At 42.2% G+C, this 21,636-nt stretch overlaps 2 long non-coding RNA genes across 2 annotated transcripts in view; one reads left to right on the top strand and one right to left on the bottom strand.

Moving 5' to 3' along the window:
- LOC109316088 overlaps positions 1-7,045 on the bottom strand; it is a 15,168-nt gene extending 8,123 nt beyond the window's left edge. Inside the window, exons 1-2 of the long non-coding RNA XR_002102676.1 lie at positions 6,916-7,045; positions 1,701-1,713 (exon numbers count right to left, since the gene is read on the bottom strand). This is a non-coding gene — a long non-coding RNA (uncharacterized LOC109316088). The remainder of the gene's footprint in view (positions 1-1,700; positions 1,714-6,915) is intronic.
- LOC109316089 overlaps positions 1-7,971 on the top strand; it is a 21,622-nt gene extending 13,651 nt beyond the window's left edge. Inside the window, exon 3 of the long non-coding RNA XR_002102678.1 lies at positions 7,827-7,971. This is a non-coding gene — a long non-coding RNA (uncharacterized LOC109316089). The remainder of the gene's footprint in view (positions 1-7,826) is intronic.
- Positions 7,972-21,636: the final 13,665 nt, after the last annotated feature.

The following is a 21,636-nucleotide window of genomic DNA, read 5'->3' as shown; positions in this document are numbered from 1 at the left end:
GTATCAGGAAGCGCTACTTCATGGTCAGGGTGGCTAGGATCTGGAACCAACTTCCAAGAGAAGTGGTGCTGACTCCTACCCTGGGGGTTTTTAAGAGGAGGTTGGATGAACATCTTGCTGGGGTCGTTTGACCCCAGTATTATTTCCTGCCACGGCGGGGGATCGGACTAGATGATCTGCTCAGGTTCCTTGCGACCCTAGAAACTCTGAAACTCTGAAACTTAGAGATGGAATAAAAAATATGCAACATATGTTTCCTCAACCAGTGTTGATATCATTCTAAGTCTATTCAATAGTGTCTTTTCTTAAATTTAATACTGATACAGTGGTTCATTAAATAAATTCACTTTAGTATATCTGACATGCTTTAAGATGTGATATTCTTTAAGAAACAGATGGATCAAAAAAGCTACATCTGAGAGGTCAGAGTGCAGGGGAGATAAAATGAGAATTGACAAAAGTCAAACTGAGTTTGACCTTGCAAAGGTATTAAATAGAAAATGGTTCTTCAACTGTACAAATAAAAAGAGCACAAGGAAAGAAGTGATCCTCCTGTGCAGGGAGCATGGGATAGAGATTAAAGATAATCTAAATATAGCCCAAAAACTAAAAATGAACATGTCCCTCGGTTTTCAGGAAGGACAAGGATGTTGAACATAGGGGTGATGCCAGGATGGTTAATGAGAATGAGGATGTAGAAGTGGAAATTACCACATCTGAGATGGAAGCAAAGCTCAAAGAGCTAAATGGGCAGAAACTGGAAGGAAGGGAAAGGGAAAATGTATACCAGAAAATGCCCATCCTGAAAAATTCTGAAAAAAAGTTGAAAACGGTAGGTTAAGTGACAAGGATACTCACTACCTCAGTGAAGGGCAATTAACTTGGCTGGTGGGATACTTAATTAGTTTTGGTGAGCTTTCAAGGATGATATACAAAATCTTTCAGAAGATATCATTTTAACAAATTATAGATAAAAACCAAATCATATACTAAAAATCAAACATCTTCTATAACTTATTTTATTTTTAAAAATATTTTTATCCTGATATATATTTTTGAGTACTGTATACAGAAGCAATTGCATAATAGATCAAAATAAAGTCTTACTCATTTATATTGCATGTGGGGAGGTGTGGGAGAGTGGGAGGTGGGTGTTTGTGTGGGGTGGGTGTGTGCACATGTGTGGGAGGCAGCTACCTGCATGCTTGGTCCCAGAAGCTGGCTGGGGGTAGGGGAAGGGAGGCCAGGGGCGCATGCAGCAGAGCTTGCCCAGTGTAGTGCAAGTATAGTCTGTCCTCCCCCATCTGACCTATGGCTGCCTCCACAGCACTCTGCATGCCACTTGCTTCCACCTGAGGCAGCCCATGTCACACTCCTGCCCGCATCCGCCAATGGCACTGCTCCAGCCAGGGCCAGTGCATGCAGCTTCCCAGGGCTGCTTCAGCTGCTGCAGCTGCCTCAGTACTGCTTGGCTCCCCCCACCTCCAGCAGTTCCTCTTTCTCCTGCCCCTGCTGCACTGCTCCAGGCCACGTTGAAGCTCCAGCCAGGTGGCTGCTGCCCCAGCATGCAGGGCTCCAGCTCCCAGCTACCCATTCATCTGCCTGCAAGTAGCTGCTTTTCACAGGTGGGCAGAGTGGGTGGAAGGCTACTGGAAGATGGAGATGGAACCCCATATGCTTGGCAGGAACCACCTGGCTACAGCTTCCCTGCACCTGAACTGGTGCAGCAGAGGCAGAAGGAGATGAACCACTGGAGGCGGGAGTAGCTGAGCAGTACCCGGGTGCCTGCAACAGCAGGAGCAGCCCTGCCAGGAAGCTGCATGCACTGAGCAGGACCAGGGAGATGCCATTAGTATATGTGGGTGGGAATAGGCAGGTCTCAGCCCCATGTGGAGCACCATGGGGACAGCCATGGGCTGGATGGGGGAGGGCAGACTGCACCGCTAGGAAGCTAAAAAATCTGTAGTTACATGGATCACTTTTCTGTTTTTATAAATATACATACTTCATTTGTTATTTTTCAGTCAACTATTACCACCCCCAACTACATACAGCTTCTGGTCCGACCAGGAGCAAGTGGGACAAAATTTGCAACTACTATTAAGTTGGCACTTGATCAGTTTATGAAACCAAACATAATACGTGGTTACCAATGATGGCAGTAGATTGCTTTTAGCCAACCAGGAACTCCCTTCTAGTCCTATATTCCTAAATCTACAGCGTAGTTTCCTGAGGACTTTCATGCAAAAGGAAAAATGGATAATGACTTGTCAGGCAATCTTATAGTAATGACTCACGATGAAAAAAAAAAACCCTCACAAGATTCTGTAATCCAACTAGATTATTTGAAACAGTTAAGGCTTTTTATCTGCTAAAATGTTCACAACTAGTCTGATAGCTTGTTTTCTTCCCTCATGAGCAAATAACTTTCAGGAAGAAATTCTACTTTCTGCCCACCCTCAACTGGACTTTCATTCTTCTTTCACTCTCAGACATGTTTCCAAAACAATCTAAATTCCATTTTTTTCCAAGTTTTATTCAAGTCACGTAATCCACACCACTAAAAAGTCCAAAAGAAAGCACTGTAGAAGGCAGGCTGAGCAGCCAAATAGAAAGGAAAGTGGACTATGTAACAAGCCTCATTCTGTTCCCCATCTGTAATGCAAGACTGGACTTCTTAAAAAGGGTACAATGGAGCAGAATGTAGGCAACTCAGGCACCATGCATCTTTCATAAAACATCTGAACTTCCCATAATGCTTGAGGCTAGATTAGGAGTCAGAGCTGATATTCTTTGAAACAGCTACAGGTATCTATATTAAGTGCGATGATGTTGTGTCATTCAAATTGGATCCTGGAAGAAAACAGCCTCCTAACAATATTTCTTACTGTTTCCAATACACTTCATCTATGATATTACTTGTCTCTGACAAAAAATATTGTCATGCTTTGTTGACTATTTTAACACAATAAAAAGTCTATGGCCACAGGCTTTTTCTCCCATTTAAAAAAATGGCCCATCCTACCCAAAAATGCCAGATCCACAACAAAGAAAATCGCTGTTTAAATCACCAACTACTTTGTCACAGGAGGGTTTTCCAAAACAAATTCAGTGCATGATCAGATATTCCTTTCCACTATTATTGAACAATTCCCCGCTCTTCCTTCCCCTCTCCAAGAGGGAGGAAGAGGGGAAGAGAGTGGTTTGCTCAGGCTGTCTACCAGCCCTTCTAAATCCCCGATTCCCAGGCAGCCCAGGACCAAAGAACAGTGCCATAGCGAGGGAGGGGTGAGTGGGGCAACTGCCCTGGGTGCCAAAGTGAAGCGACACCAACAGGAACTGCCCAGCCGGGGTGGGGCACAGGACAGAGCCAAGAGCAGCTCATTTGTGGGGTGTGGGGACAGGGGAAGGGCTTCTTCCACCACTGTGTGCACTCCTGGGCAAGCTTGGGGGGGCCATGTGCCCCCCAAATCTGTGCACAGGGTGAGATCTGTACACTGAGAGCTTTGCCCTGGGTGCCAAACTTTGTTGCTACAGAACTGCCAAAGAATACCACTAAATGAAACATTTAAAAGATGCAGAGGCAGCTTGAAGGTTTAAAGGGCTGAGAGGCAGCAGGTATCTAATGTTGCCTTTGGGCTCTAGCCACCTGCCAGACAGGGACTTTAAAGGGCCTCTAGGCAGTTCAGGATGAGAATGTAGCCAGAGCAACATCCTTCAGTCTCAATAACAGACTCCCCTGGGGATAGGAGGGAGTTATGGAGCAGCAACCCTTTATCTGCTCCTGGCTAGTGAGCATGCCTTTGTGGCAACTTTGCTGTCCTCCAGCCAGGTCTTATGCACATGTGCCCTTGAATAGGGCTTTATTTTGTTGCACTACAACTTTGTAACACTACAAATATTACTTCTGTCAAAGGCCACTAGCTTATAATTTTTCACTGTATGCGACTCTCAGAAAAACCTTACAGTCCAGCCAACAGGAGGGAAGAGAAAAATCCTACATGTTCTTAACAATCAAAATGGTTTTATCTTCAAAGTTCCTAAAAACACGTAATTTGGTATTTAGTTAATGGAAGCATCCCACATTGGTGCTCATATCTCCTTGGACAAAACTGAAAGTATCTGCAATGCATTTGGAATGGTTGTAGGTTTCCAACTGTAGATAGATGAACATAGATTACAGAAAAGGGAGTCAAATTTGAGTTTTTCCAAGAATGAATTTTCTCTTCTATTCCTGAATTAGCCAAATATAGCTCTTTGTTTTATTAAATATTTAGGTCCAATATCTGGTGCATTTAGGGCAGAACTTGTTTATTTTTTATCTCCCTGATGCAAACTCTGAATAGTCCAAAAACACAGGCTATGTCCCTGAACTTTGAGTGTTTGAATATCAAAGTAACTCTTTCTCCTTCTACTTTGCCTTGAATTGAAGTTAAAATGCATTTTAAACCTTTTAAGTTACCAGAAGGGAATACTGGATTTTTTTAAAGACTGTTCACAACTTCCAGTGCATAACTTCTGACAGGACTATGTGGTTCATTTCTTTTTTCTGCTTGCATACTGCCTGTGCATTTCAACTCTCCAAATAGTCTTCAGGTCATTGGTTTCTCAGCCAGCTGCTGCAATACAACCTGTGTTATTGGCAGTCAGAAGTACCAATGTGTGTTCAAATATTTATTTTTGGCATATCATTTTCAACAGGTGTCATGTACGGAAAAGAGGCCTGTGGTGTCAATGCATCTGTAGTGGCACAGAGAAAGACATTACTGATTAAAAGATGTCACTTTGATTATCTTGTTCACTGTCCATTTACAGGAAGTCTATTATTATCTGGCACCTATGCTTTTGAGCAAAGGTCTCACCAGCCTATTAACAGGCAATGTGCTAGCCTAACAGATGGCATGATTGTAGCCAGCCTTTTGACAATCTATGTGCACCAACATGGCTTTTTGAGGGCAAGATTCCCAGTCATGAATGTCCAAATTACTGTTCATACAGAAAGTACCCAGCTGTGGTTAAGGCTTATTATTAGGACTGTGATTAAAATTTTTTAAAAAGAAACACATTTTGTAGTTGAATGAGACTGCAGGAGACTAGCAGATTAAAGGATTTTTCAAAGAATTCAAGGAATAGCAAAAACAATCCTTTCTGCTGTGTGAATATTTTTTTTTATGAGAAACCACTTATTTCCCCCCCTAAATTTTGAGGCCAGAAAATAATTCCTAAATTGGTCATATGTAAAACCACTGAAATAAAAAATAAAATACGAGTATTGGTATAAATGGGTGCCTCTACACATACAGTCAATAGGCATGTCCACACATTGTGTAGACATTTGGTTACCTAGGGACAACTACCAACAGCACACCTTGAGCTGTGACTATTTGTCCCTGGGGCTGGCACTGGGCTGGCCCCAGCAGTCTTATGTGGGGTCTTGGGGGCCTTCCAGGCCAGGCTCTGCTTTTGGGCAGCGTACACTGTCAATGCATACACCACTTTGTTGTTTTTCTCCATGGGTTTTTTTGACCCCTGAATATCCAGGGGTCAAAAAAAAAACCAAAAAAAACCTTTCATGCTGCTCCCTTACAGTGCAGAAACCAGGTGAACATGCAGTATGCGGTGCCACAGACGCAGCTGCAGTGCGACATACTGCACAGCTGTGCTCATCTGGACATGACCAATGTGACTAAATAAGCTCAGGAGCAATTTGCACCAGAGTAAACAATTCCTCGGCATAGTGTCTACATATGCACTGAGGACAGCAGCAATTTGAGCCAGGAAGCAGTTTAGGCCACAGCTGCTCCTACCCTGCTCTGCCCCCTCTGTACCAGCCAGGAGAAGCCCCAGGCTCTGGCTGCAACTGCCTGGGTCCCAGCCTCACTCCATAAAAGTTTGACCTGTGCTTTTTCTGCCCCCACACTTATCTGGCCCTAAGCAATCTGCAGCCTGTTGACACAGCCCTTCAGGAAGCTGGCCCAAGAGCCTATACCTATTGCACCATGGATGCTCCTCACCTTCCCCGCCAGCAGCGACAGCCAGGGTACCATGTCCATGAGATGCCCACAGACTACCTTCTTCACCCCCTGCAGTAGGGCATCTAGGCAGTCACCCAGGGCCCCCACAGTCCCTCCTAACAACCCCCCCAACCCAAACATGCATCATCAATAAACCACCCTCATCCTGGTAAAACCAAGTACTGTGTCTATTTATAAGTGCTGTGGGGGAAAAGTAAGGAGAAGATAGCTATGATGCAGAGCCTGGAGAGAGGGTCTGGATGCCATGGTGAGGCTGGCAGGCCAAGGGCTGGTCCAGGGGTCAAGGCAGGCACTCTACAATCTGCTTAGCCTGTTCCCCCTCCTCCTCCATGAGGCCAAGACCAGCAGGGCCTGTGTGGGGAGCTGGCCCCTCCACAGGTATCTCCTACTCAGTGGCCACAAAGATCTGGGGTAAGTGGCAAACAGTGGGTGAAGTGGGGGCTGAGGGGGCAGGCACTGGGAGCCAGGATCTGGAGCAGGGGCTACACCTGCTGCCATGGCCACTGAAGGGCCTGAGGTAGGCTTGCAGGTGGTGACCAGATATCATCTGGGACCAGAGCCTGGATGCATTAAGACAGACATCACCAGGGTCAGCGCTGCATCAAGAATACGCTGATTTTCCTCAGTGGCAGCTGCCACCCAGTGCACCATGTCATGCTGGGCCTCCACTAACTTCTCCTGGCCACCACCTGCCCTTCCTTCCCCACTGTCCTTCCCCGTGGCCACTGCGCCGCGGTCCCCACGCCTTCCCCGGCCCTGGGGAAGGGGTCCTGCGGGGCCGCTGAGGGGCGGGGGGTGCAGGCGGGAAAGTCGGTGGCCACGGGGGCCAGTGGGCGCCCGCCCGTGAGGCTACCCCTCGCCCCGCTCTCCCTCAACCTACCTGGTTGATCCTGCCAGTAGCATATGCTTGTCTCAAAGATTAAGCCATGCATGTCTAAGTACATACGGCCGGTACAGTGAAACTGCGAATGGCTCATTAAATCAGTTATGGTTCCTTTGGCACCGGGGCACCGAATGTGGACACTGCCGCCTGGAGCTGCACGGTTCTCCCCTGCAGGAGGGTGTGGAGCACTGCATAGGCATTGTGGTCTGACCACTCCATGACCTGCCACATCCCATGGAACTTGTGGAGCCAGTGGTGGTGCCAGGTCCGACTCTCCTCAAGCCACATCTCAAAGACAATGATCAGCCACCTTTTGAACCTTTCTGATATTCCAGTGTTGTCCTATTTATAAGTACCCTTAGCTTGTGATCATTCATATATAATTATGTAACCACCCTATAGCAACTTTATCTAACACCTATTTCTCCAAAACATTTATTCAAGTTCAAGTATACTATGTCCCCTGCATTCTCTTCATCCCGTTCCCTTAAGTTGTTTTGTTCTCTTGTTATTCTACTATATTATATGTTATTTTGTTCCCTCATTTTGAGCCACACTGGGTGCATCTCCATATGATATTATTGCACCTGAATAAACTCCAGCTCAGTTTGTGCCTGAGTCAACTTCTCCCAGGTACATTTTCACACGCATCCAAGACTGTAGCAATTTGAGCTGGGGCATCTTCACATGTACCTGAGATCAGCTGACCCAGTCCAGAGGGTCTGGGGGGGTCAGCCCCAGGATCCAGGTGGCAGGGTCAGGCAGCATAGGAGCTGGCAGGGGCACAAGGGTGCTACAGTGTGGAGCCTGCCATGAGGCAGCCCCTGCACTGTAGCACCCTCATGCCCCAGCAGCCCTAGTCATGGTCTACATGTGCATTTGAATGGACATAAGTACTCTGACTGAAGGACAGTACTTGTATCAGGCAGTACGGTCCTATAGCAGAGTTAATTAGTTTACTGTGCCCTAGTACGGATGCATATGTAGACTGTGATGCTGTACTGTGGAGCTAATTAGTCAACTCTTCAGTAAAGCACACCTGCAGATGTACCCACTGAGACTTTGTTGGGACAGGCTGCATGTAATATAAATGAATATACAAACAAATGCACACTTTGCTAAAGGAAATCAAATTAGTCCAGCATGATTTGTTCTTAACAAATCCAAACTGGCTGCTATTGATCAACCTTTCCTTTTTCCGGTGTTTACAAACAGATTTTATAAATTGTTTTAGTAGCTTCTTAGGTATTGAAGACAAGCTGACCTATAATTCCCCAAGACCTCCTTTTTCCTTTTTTTTAAAGATGTGCATTATATTAGCCATTTTCCAATCCTCATCTATCTCCCACGATTTTGGAAATAGTGTTTTCAATGGCTCCAAGACTCCTTCAGCCAGTTCCTTCAGCATCTTGGGATGAATATTGTTAGGCCCTGGATGCAACTCCATGAGACGTTTACTGCACAGTAGCCTGATTGGCTGCATAGTAAATATTGCCCATTTACATGTGTGCGCTATTACGTTGGAGTAAAGCAATTTACTCTGCAGCAAGACAGTACTTGTAAATACAGGATAATATTTGTAAATACAAGTACTATTTTACTCTTTAGCAGCACACACAGACACTTCCCTGCCTGGCTGGGGCACAAGGGTACTAGCCCCACACTGAAGCACCCTTGTGTACCAGCTAGCCCCTCCACAGCACATGGAGCCAGGGGAAGTAGCCCTGGGCTGGCAGGCTGATCCCTGGTGGGGCTGCTCTGACCCGGCTTAATGTGCTGTGGTCCTGGGCACGCATGCAAATGGTGTCCCCAGAGCAATAAGCTCTTGAGTTTATTGCTTCACAGTAATATCACATGTAGGTACACCCACTGAAAACAGAATTTGGCCCCAAAAAAGCCTGTAAAGTGAAAGCTGCTTTAGAAAAACATGAGAGAACATTATAGCAGTGAAGGCATAATTTCTTTTCTTTCAATGTTACTATTGTTATATTTTGTTTTTAAAAACCCCAATTATTTGGATTCAGAATGTAAAAATAAGAAAGAGCTATTACAGCAATTTTGTGCTAAAGGTATTATACATTAGTCAGTCCCTAACTCTGTGTGATAGCAAATATTTAAAAAAACAGAGGTGGAATCAACTTTAAATAAATTCTAATGCTGAATTAAATGTTATACTGCATATGCAGAACAAAGAAAACAAAATGAACATTAATTAGGAAAATAAAATTTAAAAAATAACCACTTGCCTGCTTCAAATATGCTCCACATGACAAACAGACAGTTTTCATAAAACCAGGTATTTTCTGTCTGTCTTTCTCAAAGACATTATTATAGGTAGAGGCCTGAAGTGTCATCAGTATTGACTCTTCAACATTTTCCTCTATAAGACTGTTTTTAATTGTTTGAAGTTCAGCAAGGTTATAAGCATTTACACTGGAAAAGGCTGCAGTTTCACCTAAGTTAACATTTCCTCTACTCTAAACTAACATAATTTAAACTTTAGTAGTTGCACTAAAATATATATTTTAATTCTCAAAAAAGCTTCACATAGTTTGAGGCTTCTTTGCAAAAATCCACAACCTAAAACTATTTTCCCTAAGCACCTTCAAGAAACAATCACATACATTTTAAATTTCATATTTAAAAAAATTTGGTACTTTTTTTGGTCAGGATATTTTTTTCAACCCTTCCCTTCATGGTGAATTAAAACTAACACATTTTCTATTAATAATATTTTTCTTTGTCCTCTTCACAAAGAAAAAGAAAATTAACTGAATTGAGCATTTCCCTTGGGTCTCCTTCTTGAAAAAAACCAACTTGCATTTTTCTGTAATCCAGCTGTGATTATAGCCATTCTGTGAATTATCAGGAAGAAGCTGCTAAACAGTATTATATTCAACATCCAAGGTGTACATTAGCAAAAGAAGGCTCTCTTATTCTGAGGCATATGCTTACAAAAGAAGCTGTTTCCATACAAAACATTTGTTCACCAAGGGATTACAAGATATCCCATAATACAATCATAACACTTAAAGAATGTGTGTGTGCGTGTGCACATGAGCATGTGTGTATTAGGTTATGTAATTTTGCAGTGATACTCTACAGTATTTTCCCATTGTTTTGTTCAATACACTTTTAAATGTAGGCACCTTAACCCCTCCATCACAGGGCTCCTTAAAACAGAAAGGTTGTTTTATATATAGGGGGAATACACACACACACACACACACACACACACACTTTTACAGCTACTTAAATTTGTTACTATAAACTTTGTATAACTCTGCACACAAAAAATAGCATCTGCCAAATTTTGAAGATTTGTCACACAGTTATATCCTTGTCACACACTGACATGATTCAGGTACAAGGCAAATGAGATTTCTTTGCTTTCACTGCACTACTGTTTCATTTGATTGTCTTTTCCAAGTCTTTGGAACACACTCATCTTGATATTTTTTTTATTTGAGAGGAGTGAGGTAGATGTGTCTTTGATTGTCTTTTTCTCTTTTGATTGGCAATATTCTAATAGTGAAAGCTTCTCACATCTTTCATATACTCTGCTATGTAAGCACAATGGGCACGCCATTTGTTCCCACTCTGTTTCTCCTATTAGTATGTAGTTTTGTGTTTCCTTTAAACTGAAAGAATACATATGTATTGGATGCAATAAGTACTGCCCTTCCAGTAGAAAGGATCAGCAAGATGGCTCAACTGTAATTCATTTTGGACAGTTCTTTTCTTATATTTCTAGAATTCTAGGGGAAGAGAGTCCCAAGTTTCATATTTTATTGCTATAGGTTGCAGTAATCTTTTACTAGTATGTAAATCACTAACATTTGTGTCAAGGAGCTTTGACTTGTTCATCAGTTCTGATACGTTAATCCTGACATACCTATAAGGCACAGGATTAAAACAAATTCACCTTGACTTGCTCGGCAAGTTTACTCACTGAATTATCCCTAGCAAGCATTTTCTTTTTGCTATCTATATACATACATACATATCTAGGATATATTTTTGTCCATGTCACTATGTCAAACTAAGCCCTTGGTTGCTACATTTTTCTCATACCAATTAATGTGCAGGATGTTCTTATTATCATACATCTCCAAAAAGAAATTGCATCTGCCAAATCCATCTCTGGCCCTTGCACTGACTTTACGACAATTCACTGCTATCAGAACATCCTGTCATATAACTACACTCTACTAACTGAATGGTAATTTGCAGAGGAATAGCCTATATGGCACTGACTGGTTTTGAGTGACTAATCTCAAATGGAGAGAGATTTTGAAATTTAAGGGTAAATTTTATCACTCTTGGTTTCTTCCCTCCTCATCTACTCTATTCCATGCACACATACCCACACATATTACATCAACAGTTCCCAATTATGATGAAGAGATTGTGTATGGAACTGCTGTTTTAGGTGAGTAGTAGCATAAACTGGACAAATCGAGACTTCACAGCTTATTACCTGTCATATGAAACATACTTGGGATTTGCTTTTTGCAATATCTTGGTGACCTACCGTGTATTATATGACAAAAATTATTTTGGGGGTAAAAAGGGCACTAATATATTAGCACTTGGATTCTAAAACTAATCCTTCCTCAGTTCCCCCTTTTTCTTAAACTAGTCATTTGGGTTATATTTGCACTGTTCTTTTGGTGTGACCTTAAAAAGTCACCCTCAATGAACCCAAGCCACAGAAGTCACTTTGGCCTATTTAGGGTACATATAGACATTTAGGAAGGTAAGGGGGATTTTAGATCACATTAAAAAAGGCCAACTACTCCAATTTCATTTGGCCCCGTCAGAGCTTCTAGGGCATGACAGAACTGTCATGGGGAGGTTTAATTTAGGGGTTTAGCATATAAACAGTTAGTAGGTATGGGCTTAAGGTAGCCTTCAAACTCAAGCATAACTATCTGTGAAGACATAGACAAAGTTACTAAATGAACGTAGCTTAAATTTTGTTTATAAAACCGAGGCACTTAGAAGAGATTAGCCCCTTTAAATCTGATTTACAGCAAATGGAATAGATTGGGAAGACAGGATGGAGTATGTCCAACAACCAGAAACAGATCCAGAGTTTTATAAAAGCGGTGTGCTTACAGTCACTGGTGCTGTAGGGATGGCTGCACTCCTGATTCCCTCAGTCTCCTTCCCTTGCTCCCCTTGGCCAGGGCAGTTAGATGGTGCTACCAGAGCAGCAGCAGAGGACTTTGGTCCCAAGCACTCCCTCCCTCCCTTCCACTCCATGCTCAGAGGCAGGTCCCTGCCCCTTCCCTCCCCTCTCTGTTTCTTCCCTTGCCTGCTGCTGCTGGTGTCTGCACTGGAGTGAGACCAGGATGAGGGGAACCCTGGTCTCACTCCTGCTGTGCTGGGCAGAAGCTGAGCTTATCTGGATTTGTGACATCAGTGGCAGGTGGGCACATTCTGCCTCTCTGCATTTGCTCCCAGACTAGATAGGGAGCAGGCAGAGAAGGGCAACATGCCTGCCTGCTGCCACAGACCCAGGCACAGTATAGTCCCCCTGCAGCCCAGCTAGAGTGGGCAGAAGCTCCTCCCAGCCCTAGGACAGCATAGGGACTGGCAGTAGCAGGCAAGGGAGGGAAGGGGAGGAAGAGGAGTGATCACCTTGAGCTAGTACTAACAAGGTTCAACATTTGAGTGGCTCTAAATGCAAGATATAAGAAGGCCTTTTGAGACTTAAGTTCTTGACTGCTGCTCCAATGGCAGGGTTGGAAAGGAGTGGTGCAGCTGCACCCAGGGTGCATCCACCCCTGTGAACAAATCATTTTCTGAAGGACACACTAATCTCGATATTTTTCACTTGGGATCAGAGAGGTAGATGTATGCTTTTATGCTCTTAGCTTTTCCTGTAGTAAAACCTGCTACCACTCCTAGCAGCAACAACAGTCACAAACATTTCATATCATCGTCAATATGAATATACACAATATTCTTCACGGTAGCAATTTTATTCCACAACCACCTATGTAGAGATACGACCAATCTGGTGCCAATAACATCTTCATTCATTTCTAAAAACCAATGCATCAGAGAGCCTGAACAGCAGAGACTCAGGAAGCCTCCTGACGCTTATTTCATTATAGCACATAACGTTAATGTTACGAGTCAGCTGGCTTCTGATCCACAGGTAAATGGTGTATATTTCCTGAAGACTAATTTTAGTGAGAAATATCTGCTACTTTTTTACCTTTATTCACTAGTTTCACACTGCAAAGTGCTGTGGGAAAATAAACACCATATTATTCTACTTTCTCCCCTGAATCCTCTCAGGATCAAAACGAATCAAAGTCACAAATCAATCTTTTCAAAACTGCCATTTGTTTTACCTTCAATCTGCCCAGATAAATCAATCTTTAGCACAGGAATTTTTTTTTTTAAATGGTTAGATAGCCAATAGATTCTGTAAAACAAATACATGAAATTTGAGCTGTTGCCATGTGTAAACACAGAAAATCTTTATACTGTAGGCAAATCTCTATACAAGAGCACACCAAGAACAGGCTTACAGCATTCAGAAAACAAGTGGCCTGAAAGACAAAGCTCTTCAACTTTTACACTGATAAAGTTGCTCAGCATCACCCTACCACACATTATATTTCATGCACTTTTAATGCTAGCAACTGCCTATGGCAGAAGAAGTTATGAAAACATGATTTTCTCTCAACACATTTTTGTTTGGACCTTTCTATTCTACAGTCAAAAGTGTCTACATTTAAAAAATGTTGGGATTTTTCCCCTAGAGGGGATTAACTGAGGACAGGGAATCACTAAGTTCAGATAGAGTCTCAGACCATGAAGATGTAAGTCAGTATAAAAGTCCAGTTGCCTAAAATAAATCTTACACGATAACTAGGTATATTTTTACTACTTGGATCAAATCAAGTTAAAGGTGACTCTAGGCTTACTGATAATATTTTCATTCAGATGGATAGTTTTGATCAGTTTTAGGTTAATGTTTTAGGCTGTGTGGGGACCCCCTGTCTGTGAGACTGACCGTGGGGGACCGCCCCCCCCCAGCTGCTAACTGGTCGGTGGGGGGGGGCACATGCCCCATCTGACTAAGGTGGCACCAGTTGCCCATGCAAAACAGTAGCAATTGTGCTTCTGGCTTCACTGCTGCCACCAGTAGTGGAACTCCTGATGGTGCCCTGTGCCTCCCAGGGCCCTGCCACATGTTCAAATTAAAGCAGAAAAAAACCCAGCTATGGAGTTGTTACACATTTTCAAGCACTAACTTTGTAGCTGGTTGGCTCTTTTTATAGCTGGTTAGTTATTTTCATCATGTGATAATGACCTAGCATGTGAGGCTGGTCTAAATATATTGAGCAATTAACCAACTAATTGCATAATATATGCAACACGTAGCAGAGGCACTAGAGAACTTAAGCATCCATTGGCAGACGAGGTTCTTTGGGTGAATCTGATATCTTTTATTAGACCAACTTAAATAGCTGAAGAAAAAAATTCTTAGCTAGGCTTAGAAAATAAATGTTAGTGTTGAGTTTAGCTTCTTTCTTTTTCATGTTGTATAAGTTTCCATTTCAAACAGCTAAATTCAATATCTTCCATGTTACAACCTACACCCCTCAGGCATACATTTATACTTCTGAACCCCAAGGGGCAAATACTAGGGAGACAAAAGAGCTCTTAAAGGAATCATGCTGGCACAAGAACGAATAATTAAACCTTCCACATATCGATGCAGACTGGGAAATACAGTAAGGTTTCTAAAGTATCAGAGGAGTTTTAGGAAGTCCTATCAACATGGTAATGTGGAAAAGTAAACAACCTAATTTTTCAATAGGACTTGACGAATTATGAAGGTGATTATACAATAAGTTTGCCTAGGAAAGTAGGAGCGTAGATTCAATGACCCAAAATATCCCTTCCAGTCTTAAGTTATCATGATGAATGCAGGACTAAGCAGCTCTGCAGTAACAAGTATGCTTTCTTCAGAAATGACTCTTTCCCAAGGTCCAAAACAGATTACAAGGAATGTACTACTTCTGATTTCATGTTTTGTTTAATTTTTTTAAAAGGCATTGGAGATTCTTCTTGGGATTATGTCACTACAATAAGGACTCCCTTTCTCATCCCCTTCTGAATACATGGTTAACCCAACCATTAAGGACTGGATTCATTCAAGCTAGTAATTTTAGTTGAAAAACTCCAATCCTCATTAAATACATATCACACAATCAAATGATTTATTTCATATACTGAGGAAGTGGTTATTACTTTCAGATAACCAGATGTTAATGTACGGATCTATTAGTGAGGTTCAGTTGCAAACAGATGTAAAGGAAATGTAATAAAAATGTATTATCAAACTCCGTAATGTAAAACCAACCTACAATTTAATCAACTGAATATGCATGGAGAAACAAAGCCATCTTCATGAAAGTATTCCTCAGAACTCTGGCATCAAGAAGCAGCATGACACAGACCAGAAAGTAACACAGTCTTGAGCAGTTACATTGCATTTTAAATGAGATTGACTGGCTAACTTTTGTGACTTGGTTTCTGTATTGTAAAGCATTGACCAGATGATAATTTACTTGCATATTATGCATACTTCAGATATGGAGATAAATACTTAGGGAACTTAAAGGAGGTGGAAATTAAAAAGAGAAATAAAGAAAAGAGTGAAAATAAGAAAGGATCTCTATAAAAGGTCTCAGAACAGAAGCCAAGCAGAGAATGCCTGGAAACATCTAGTCTAAGGTGGATCATTATTACACTAGAACTTTGAGATTGATCAATCACTCAGTTTTTCTTTGTTTCCATGCCTCTCTACGTGAAGCATATAAAACCTGGATGACTTACAGTCTGTGGAAGATCACACAATGCTGGATTTCCTTGCTCCCTGGTGCATTTAGAAATGATCAGCTTCATTCAAAAAAAAAAAATCCATGTCACCTAGAAAAGCAAATAAAAATGAGTGCTTAGAGTGCAGGTGTGACCTACTCCCTCCAGGAAATCCAGCGAGTTTTTCAGGTCAGTAGGAAGATAGCCAGAGTCATGGCTGTGACCACTCCTCCTACCTGTTCATCTCTACTCCCTTTTTGTATCCCTGCATGGTGAATGTTTTGTGGTCCCCATAACAAAAATTACTGCTGTAAAATGTTTTTATGTGTTTGTGGTGACTATAAATATATCCCTACTTCCTCCTCCTCCTCCATGCACCCACAGTTGATTAGCATACAATGCACCCCACACTCTAACAACCTCTTTACTATACACAAAAGCCGTTTTTGATGATTTTTTTTGGTTAAAAAAACTCCAAACCCTAAATTATTTGGGACAGCTGTCCTCATTGTTCACACTAAATACAGATTGCTCCTATGCTACCAAATATTTCCTATACCTCTCTCCATTTATGTTTCCCTTCCATTGTGCTGAGCAGTCCAAGGGAAGAAGGGTAATGCCACAGAACAATCTTATTATGCAAAGAAAAAAGGGTTCTTCAAGGTAATATCTTTTATTAAAGCAACTGTAAAAAAGCACTCAGTGCCCAAATTGTATCCAATATCTCTTTCAGTTGGTCCAAACAAAGTTATCTGCAAAAAAAACCCTTGCTTTTCTCATATTTGTTGGATCATCAGAATTACAAGACTCCGACCCTACGTATTTCCCCAGTTAGCTTTCTCTAGTGCAGTGGTGCTCCAATTTCCAGCCACTGGAGCCAGATCCCACACGGGGTCAACTTGGGGTCAGCGTGACGGTCTGACCTCTGGCTGCATGCCAGCCCAACCTTGCACACCCACATCTGGCCATAGAGCAACCACATGTACCAGCCTAAGCCCATGCAGGCATGATTTAGCATGCAGGGCCATATTATCTAGGCCACAGGTCTCCCTCCAGGTCTTGAAGTTTGCTGACATAGGAGCAATGGAAATGACCCCCTCAGCTCAGCCCCATGGAAGGGAAGGAAGGGCTGCTCTAGCATCCCCTGGATTGTAGCCTGAGCCACTGAAGGCATGTTTCTGCTTTTCTGGGACATCTGTACAGTTACAAACCAGTTCAGCCTAGCCAGGTTATACTAACCTGCAAAGATTGAATCAATTCAAGCTCAGGCTTTTTGAATGTCTGTCCCTAGCCTCAGTGTCCAATAATTTTGGTGATTAGAGGTATCTTCTAAGGAAGTTGATCTCACTTCAGTAACTGGAAGGAACCAATATTGTCAACTTGACCTCATCTCAAATAGTGCAAGGTTACTCCAAGCTATTTTTAGATTAAGTCACTAAAATGAGATGCTTCTTCAAGCATGATTGCATTTAGAGGTTTTCCAAATGTAAGTTAAAACTTTTCTTTTTCCATTTGCTACCTTATTTTCCACTAGATTTGTGAGATTTTCCTTCTAATTTTTATTATAGGTAATTGCAAATATCTAATAATTAATTTAAAATTATTTTTCCAATCCACAATTTGATTGTTAGCAACTACATTAAACCTCTAGGCAACAGCACACTTCCACCTCTCCAAATCAAACCCACAACACAGTTACTAGATTGCAAGGTGCTTTCACCTTGGGAATCTAAGAGAACAATTAAAATGTGCCATAAATAAATTGTAGATTTGTTTTTAACACGAAAAAAAAAAATCTAAAGAACTGTTGTTAACAGGACTTTGCAAAATGATCAGTATAACACAAGCTGAGACAGAAAATTGTACCCAGCTATAAAGCAACAAAAAAGAAGTAGTTCAGATTTTAGCCTTTAAAAGAAGTTTTCTTCTTTGAACTCTATGGGGGTTAGACCAGATGCCCATTGAGGTTCCTTCCAGCCCTATGATTTTATGTGCGCCTACACCTCTGTAGATATTGCTGATTTCTTTTCCCCATTACTGTTACCTTTTATTTAACCGTGTAACTATAAATGACTTTATAAAAGATTTTCAAGTTGAACGTATGTGAATGAGAATTTCATTTTTAAAAAATCTTTCTAACCTGAATAATTCCAAAAGATTTTTTTTTTACTGACACCCTGACATGCTAACATTGAACTAAGTAGAGAATATATAACATCTGTGCTTAAAGATAACTGAAAAAATACGATTGGTTATGATTTTGCTTGAATTTTTTTAAAATAATTATTCTAATTTTCTATAATTTGTCTTCACAAGTCTTTCTGCCATGCATGAAGTCTGCTAACATAATCTGTATCAGTACATAATATTATAAACTTAGTTAAAAGAGACATTCTTATAATTGAAAGCAATAATGGAAATTGTTTTTGTAGCTTTATGAATAATTAAGTGCTTTGGCTTATTGATCTTGATTTTAATTTTTTGCACATTATTGTGGAAAATAAATACAATGTTCTTGGAATGACTCTTTTTCAAAGCAGAGAGAGTCCCTCTGGTTTTAGTTCCTGTGCCTGTTGTCATACCCTCATACTGGGAGGAGAAAATACAAGCAAAGTCTTCCCTAGTCTCCATAGCCTTTGAAAAAGTATGCTTAGCATTGAGGGAATCTTCAGAAAAAGACCATTTCAACTCTTGAATGAGGCTGGTCTGAACAAATGCAAACCTCAATTTTCAGAGTTTGTTTGCCAGTTTGGTCATTTTTTCCAATGGCTCAGGAGAAGCCACATCCCTGATACACAGGAAACCTAAATCTAAATGTAACATCCCTTCTACAAGACATAAAAGCAGTAGAATCTCCACAAAGTGGCTGCCAGAATTTCTTTTCATATGGGTAAAAGCAACATATTTCCTCTGATCTTATTCTGAAAAATGAATAATGTGACTCTGAGCAGATCAAGAGTGACTACAGGGTTCTGGCTGTAAGGGGGAAGGGGTGGGGGCACAGGTAGTATTCCCTTGATCCTTCTAGTCAAGGGGAAGGGCCCTGGCAGTGGCTGACTTATTTTGAAGACCAACGCATGGCTGTACAGGTGGTGTCTCCAGCAAGGATTCAGCTTCTTCAACCATGGGATGTTGTTCCAAAAAGAAGGATTGCTATGAAGAAATGGGCTCTACCTGATGGAGAGAGAGAAGAACATCTATGCAGACACCCTCACTAACCTAGTAAGGAGGGCTTTAAACTAGGTTTACCTGGGGGTGGAGACCAAAGTCCTGATGTAAGTAGGAAAGCAGGGGACCTGGAGAAAGCACAAGGAGGAGAGGGCAACAGGGGAGGCCTCCTCATTCTTCCTGAGAAAGTAGGGCAATCAGATACTTACCTCAGGTTCCTCTACATGGACACATGGAGCCTGGGAAACAAGGAGGAATAATTGAAAGTCTCACACAGTCAATGAACTATAACAGGATTGGAATAACAGAGACTTGGTGGGATGGCTTGCATGACTAGAGTACTGTCAGGGATGGGTACAAACTATTCAGGAAGGACAGGCAGGGGAGGAGTTTCATTTTATATAAAAGATGTATGATTGCTCAGAGCTCCGGTATGAAACTGAAGATAGGCCTGTTGAAAAAGTGTCTAGGTTAAGGTTAGGGGAGATAGCAACAAAGGTGAGGCCGTGGTGGGTGTCTGCTATCAATCACTAGACCAAAAGAATAAGGTAGATGAGACTTTCTTCAGACAACTAGCTGGAGTTTCCAGATCACAGGCTCTGGTTCTCCCAGTGGACTTCTGTATTGCCCTTCCACTCAAGGTGACTGAAGTGCACAGGAAATCCTGGAAGTTTTTGGACACTGCTGGAGACAACTTCCTGGTGCAAGTGTTAGAGAGACCAACAAGGAGCCATGCTCTTCTTGACCTGCTGTTTACAAACTGAAGAATTAGTGGAGAATGTAGAAATGGATGGCAACTTGGGCAGCAGCAACCACAAGATGATTGAGTTCAGGATCCTAACAAAAGGAAAAATGGACAGCAGCAGAGTATGGACCTGGACTTCAGTAAACTGACTTTCACTCACTCAGGGAACTAATGGGCAGGATCCCCTGGGAGGCCAGTCTGAGGGGCAGAGTCCAGGAGAGCTGGTTCTATTTTAAACAAAAATTACTGAGGGAGCAGAAACAAGCCATCCCAATGTGCAGGAAGAATAGTAAACATGGCAGGTGACCAGACTGGCTTAGCAGAGAACTCAATGGTGAGCTTAAACATAAAAAGGAAGCTTACAAGAACTGGAAGCTTGGACAGATGACTAGCAAGGAGCATAAGAATATGCTCAGACATGCAAGGATGAAATCAAGAAGGCCAAAGTACAACTGGAGTTGCGGCTAGCAAGGGACATGATGGGTAACAAGAAGCGTTTCTACAAATATGTTAGCAACAAGAGGAAGGTCACAGAAAGTGCAAGTCCCTTATTGAAAGGGACGAAGGAACCTAGTGACGGATGAGGAAGAAAAGGCTGAAGTACTCAATGCCTTTTCACCTCAGTCTTCACAAGCAAGGTCAGCTCCCCAACTACTGCACCAGGCAGCAAAGTTTAGGAAGAAGATGAGCAGCCCTCAGTGAAAGAACAGGTTAGGGACTATTTTAAAAAGCTGCACATGTACAAGTCCATGGGGCCAGATGCAATGCATCCAAAAGGTGCTAAGTGAGTTGGCTGATGTGATTGCAGAGATATTAGCCATCATCTCTGAAAATTCACAGCAATCAGGAGAGGTCCTGGATGATTAGAAAAGGACAAAGACAGTGCCCATATTTAAGAAAGGGAAGAAAGAAGATCCAAGGAAGACAAACCAGTCAGCCTCACCTCATCCCTTAGAAAAAAATCAAGGAGAAGATACTCAAGAAATTCTTTCTAAGCACTTAGAGAAGAAAATGATCAGGAACAGTCACCATGGATTCATCAAGGGCAAGTGATGCCTGACCAACCTGATTTCCCTTCTATGATGAGATAACTGGCTCTGTGGATGGAGGGAAAACAGTGGACTTTAGCAAGGCTTTTGATACAGTCTCGCAAAAGCATTCTTGCAAGCAAACTGAGGAAGTATGGGTTTGATTAATGAACTATAAGGTGGATCAAAAGTGGGTTGGATCATCAGGCTCAACAGACAGCGATCAATGGCTTGGGATCTAGTTGGCAGCTGGTATCATATGAAGTGCCTCAAAAGTCAGTCCTGGGGACACTTTTGTTTAATATCTTCATTAACGATATGGAAGATGTGATGGAGTGCACCCTCAGCAAGTTCATGGATGACACCAAGCTGGGGATTATAGTAGAGGGGAGGGCTAGGACTCAGAGTGACCTCCATAAATTGAAATCTCACAAGACTCAACAAGGACAAGTGCCAAGTCCTGCACTTAAGACAGAAGAATCCCATGCACTGCTTCAGGCTTGGGACCAACTGGCTAAGCAACAGCTCTGCAGAAAAGGACCTGGGGGGTACAGTGGACAATAAGATGGATAGGACTCAGTAGTGTGCCCTTGTTGCCAAGAAGGCTAGCAGCATACTGGGCTGCATTGGTAGAAGAATTGCCAGCAGATCAAGGTATGTAATTATTCCCCTCTATTCTACACTGTTGCGGCCACATCTCGAGTACTCTACCTAGCTTTGGGCCCCCCACTCTAGAAAGGAAATGGACAAGTTAGAGAGAGTCTAGCAGAAGGCAACAAAAAAAAATTGTTAGGGGGCACATGACTTCAGAGGAGAGGCTGAGGCAACAGGGCTTATTTAGTCTGAAGAGAAGAAGACTGAGGGGGGATTTGATAGTAGCCTTTAACTACTAAGAGTGGTTCCAAAAAGGATGAAGCTGGACTGTAA

The sequence above is a fragment of the Crocodylus porosus genome, unplaced genomic scaffold (assembly GCF_001723895.1).
Source record: "Crocodylus porosus isolate Cpor-Errol unplaced genomic scaffold, CroPor_comp1, whole genome shotgun sequence".
NCBI classification, from domain to species: domain Eukaryota; kingdom Metazoa; phylum Chordata; order Crocodylia; family Crocodylidae; genus Crocodylus; species Crocodylus porosus.
Note: the sequence above shows the minus strand (reverse complement) of the source record. Positions and strands in the feature narration are given on the sequence as shown.